General features: G+C 39.4%; 1 pseudogene; it reads right to left on the bottom strand.

Annotated features, from left to right (window-relative positions):
- Positions 1–2,023: 2,023 nt before the first annotated feature.
- LOC147285997 (2-methylpropanoate--CoA ligase CCL4 pseudogene) lies at positions 2,024–3,861 on the bottom strand (annotated as a pseudogene).
- Between the last annotated feature and the right edge of the window lie 1,024 nt (positions 3,862–4,885).

The following is a 4,885-nucleotide window of genomic DNA, read 5'->3' on the forward strand; positions in this document are numbered from 1 at the left end:
GTATGTTCGACCTTTTCGTTTTGTTTTGTTTTTTTAAATTTTAGTTTTAGGTTTTATTGGGCTTATGGGATTTAATTGTATGTTATTGTTTAGTAATTGTGTACAATCTCTATTATAAATATATGATAGTATATAGACTTTTTGTGTAGTAATTATATAATATTTGTTAAACTCTATAAATTAAACTAAGCCATTTAGTTTTACAACTTGTTGTGTAGTTGGGTTGGTTGGGAGGTGTATGTTTATTCCACTTGTCTTGTGTTCCGTTCTCCATGGCTGCTTTATTTTTCTTTAGTTAATTTTTACTGCAATGTAGGCTATGTAGCATGTGGGCCAGGATGGGCTTTAGTTAATTTTTACTGCAATGTAGGCTATGTAGCATGTGGGCCAGGATGGAGAAGTAACGCATGGGCCAGTGAGCAGCGCGTGGACCAAGGCACGCATGGGCAACTAAGATTAAACATCATAATATTGTTTTCATATTGATCAGAGATTCAAGGGGCAGCAACTAAGATTAAACCTCAACTAAGGAGGTATCAATAAATTCTAAGAACACTGGAGGTTTTGAAATAACTCTACTACTAATTGGGGGTTATTAATTATTTACTAAAAAAATAAAAGTCTATTGACTTTAGATACCAAATTGTAATGTTTTTTCATTTCAACTACCAAAACATTTATGTCATTTCAGTTTAGGTACTAAATTTCAGTTTAGGTACCAACTTTAAAAAATATGATTATATCGAGTTGTGACTGTCTAACAGTCATAACTTTTTTATTGATTTGTTGTTTTTTCAATATTTGTAAGGCTTAAACTTTAATATTTAGTCTTTGAGTTATATGACTTCATCCTCCAAACCTAAATCAAAAGTATGAAATTCTTAAAAATTTTGATTTTTTATAAATTTTAAACAGTCACAACTGTAACTGTTCGACAGTCACAACTGTAAAACAAACTGATTTGTGACCTAATCCAAAATATTTTATTCTAGGTTAGTACCTAAACTAAAAAAAATTAGTGTCTTACTGTTTTACTGAAAAACTATTGATATTTGGTATTTAATCCTAATTTTCTAAAAAAATAATAGGCATACTTATTTAATAATGTTGTTCTTAAAAAAATTAATGCTAATAAGTGAAAGGCACTTTCAGAATCATGTCTATTTTAGTAATTATACACAGTCACAACATTTTTATATTAACATTTACCAAACATTTTGATACTGTTTTTTACACTCACAGCACTTTTGAAAACATAGTTTACCAAATAATCAACTGTTTTATTTTATAGTTAACTTTACTTCACAGCTATGTTTCCTCACAGTAATACCAAACTGGCCTTAGAGTCAAATTAAAATCATAAGGAAACAACCTAAGCAATAATGTCATGGTTCTTAAAGTTCCCCACTATAGTAGAAAGAAATAAAAAGCAACGTACAATATCTTCCATAACATCCCCAATGCATAGACACCGTAAAAAGGCAAAAAGAAATAAAACACAATTTGTATAAGTACTGCCAGGCCATTTTGGCATAATTAACACGAGCTACAGCTTGGCCAAAAAAAAAAACCACAAGAGCTACAGGAAAACTGAAAAACTACAGAGACGTCAATAAATTAAGGACGTAATCTTCTTACTTAGCACTAAGTAAGAAGATTACATATATATATATATAATTAAAGTACTCGGATGAAATTTATTATACAGGCTCGTTCTATTGAGGTATACCTCAACTTATTTATGTTGAGGTATGACCTTATTGGGGCCCACACGAATCGTTTTGTGTCGATCCGAACCGTTCATTTTTTACATCTTCATTGATAGATCATCTTTGCAAAAAATTAGCCAAATCAGAAATCATTTGCCTATCTAACTTTGATCAAACAAATGAACGGTTTCATCAAAAATATTTGGTTCGTCCATTTATTTGATCAAAGTTAAATAGGCAAATGATTTCCGATTTGGCTAATTTTTTGCAAAAATGATCTATCAATAGAGATGTAAAAAATGAACGATTTGGATCGATACAAAATGGCTTGTGTGAGCTTTAACAGGATATACCTCAACATAAATAAGTTGAGGTATACCTCAATAGAAGGAATATAATTTATTATATATATATATAGACTATAGTCAACTTTATAAATTCAAAATAAATACTGAACTCGGGCGAGTCGACTCCACCAATATTACATCCGACTTGTCCTTGTTCCAATTCCTTTGGCAATCTCTCTGAGCAGAAACTTCTGAATCTTCCCGGTGGAAGTCTTTGGCAGCTCCTCCTTGATCACCACCGTCTTCGGCACCATGAAGTGCGGCAGCTTATCCCTGCAAAACTCCACGATATCTTTCTCCGATGGCTTCTCAGGCAATCCCTCTTTCAAGCTAACAAACGCACACGGTGTCTCCCCCCAAAACTCATCGGGTCGGGCCACCACAGCCGCTTCGTTGATTGCCGGGTGGGTATACAGCACCGACTCCACCTCCACGCTGCTCAAGTTCTCTCCCCCACTTATGATCACATCCTTGGAACGGTCCTTGATCTCCAGATACCCATCTGGATGCATCACCGCCATGTCACCCGTATAAAACCACCCGTTTTGTCTCAGACATTTGGCTGTGTTTTCCGGGTCTTTGAAATAACCCAACATCACAGAACCCCCTTTGAAAACGACCTCACCAATCGAATGCCCATCTCGTTTCACACCCGTACCCGACTCCGGGTCCACCACATCCACCTCCGCCATCCCAATCGTCCTCACCCCTTGCCTCGCCTTCAGCCTCGCTCTCTCCATCCCCGGAAGCCGGTCCCACTGTGGCTTCCAAGCGCATGACACCGTGACTCCACCTGTTTCGGTCAACCCGTACCCGTGACTCACAATAAACCCGAGTGACTCGGCTCGGAGTAGCACGGCGGATGGCGGTGGAGCTCCGCCTGTTATAATATAAACCGGGTTTTGGATCGGGTCGGGTCTTGGTTGGTTGACTAGCATGTTGAGCACGACAGGTGCGGCACACATGTGAGTGACCTTATGCTTGTGAATCAATTCGTAGATTTTTGGACCGTCGAATTTTCGGAGGCAAATATTGGTGCCTCCGACGGCGGCCATGCCCCAAGGGAAGCCCCAGCCGTTGGAATGAAACATTGGTAGGGTCCACAAGTAGACACAGTTATTGGGGACGGACCAATCTATGAGGGCAGCAAGTACGGTGATGCAAAAGCCTCTGTGGCAATGCACGACGCCCTTGGGAGACGACGTCGTTCCGGAGGTGTAGTTTAGTACCATGGGGTCCCACTCGCTTTTGGGCTGGACCCACTTGAACCCTGGATCACCATTTTCCACCATGTTCTCAAAACTATCAAGGAAGTGATGGTCAACGGTCGAGATGGAGTCGTCCTGATGGTCGGTGATGAGGACGAGAGGGGGTCGAGGAAGGTGGGGAGGGAAGAGAGAGAGGGCATGGAGGAGGAGAGAGAGGGAGAGGGAGTCAACGAAGATGAGTTTGGATTGGCTGTGGCGGAGGAGTACGGAGATGGAGTGGGGGTCCAGGCGGGTGTTGATGTTGTTGAGGATGGCGCCGGACATGGGAACCGCGAACTGAAGCTCGTACATGGCGGGGATGTTGGGGGCCACCACGGACACCACCGAATGATGTCCGACGTGGGATGAGATGGAGGAAGCCAGCTGGAGGCATCGACGGTGGGTTTGGGACCACGTGTAGGTGGTGGTGTTGTAGATGATGGATGGGCAGTCGCCGTACACCGTCGCAGCTCGTTCTAACCAGTTTAGGGGAGTCAGAGGGCAGAGGTTTGCGGGGCTTGGCTGCAATTGTTCCATTGGATATTGATTCATTCCAAGGAAAGTGGTCGATGCTGATGTACATATATATACGCGAGGGGTTTATAGCTTTTAATCCTTGAATAAGATTGAGATAAAAACAAAAAAAATATATAGTGCTTTAATTGATATAAAATAAAAGTACGTGTCCTTCATGAACACAAAATAAAATTAATATCCTAAAATAAAAGAATCATCAAAGTATGTATTCTGTTTGTAAATTTTTCTCATTATGGAATGTTATGTATTTTTTATAATATTATATAGTTCACACTTATTTAGAGCTATAATCGCCAAATAAAACTTAAGAAAATAGAAAATTAAGAAAAGCATAAGCCCACCTACCCACCCACCCTCCCTCCCCCCCTCCCCTCCTCAACCCTATACTAGCTAGCTAGTTTACCTATTAGCATACCTATACTAGTGTGTCTGAAAATACCAAATTAAATTATTGAAAATGCCTAAATTAAAGAAAATATCTAAACAAAATACCTAACAAAAAATATCAAACACAATAAAATAAAATTTATTAGTGTATTGTATCTGATACATCACCACATTGTATAACCAATTCAACGTGTAAGAGTATTATTAGATGATATATATATATATTTATATTAGTAAAATATAGTATTAATAACATCAAATCATATTATGACATGTTGGATTGGTTACATCACGTGACGGTTTTTCTCTCACTTTCTCTTTATTTCTCTCACTTCTTTTTTCTCTCTCTTCAACCCCTCCCACCCGTGCCCACGACTTCTTGGAAAAAGAACACCTAAGCCTAAGGAAACCAACGTTGGTGATTTGGGAGTATATCAATCTCTTACTCATATATGTACCAACTTCATGGTGTTTGATGCAATGGATGATGGTCATTGGGCTGGATTGGTACACGGTGTTTCGGTCTAAAAACAACCTCGTCCACATGTCAGGCCGAGGGTTCGCCACGTGGCATATTTTATTGCAGGCGTGCCACCGCCTTGATATTTGGACTTCGGCAGACAAAGAAAACTTGGCCATTATAAGTCCGGCCCAATTT

The sequence above is a fragment of the Dryas octopetala genome, chromosome 4 (assembly GCF_963921425.1).
Source record: "Dryas octopetala chromosome 4, drDryOcto1.1, whole genome shotgun sequence".
NCBI lineage: Eukaryota > Viridiplantae > Streptophyta > Magnoliopsida > Rosales > Rosaceae > Dryas > Dryas octopetala.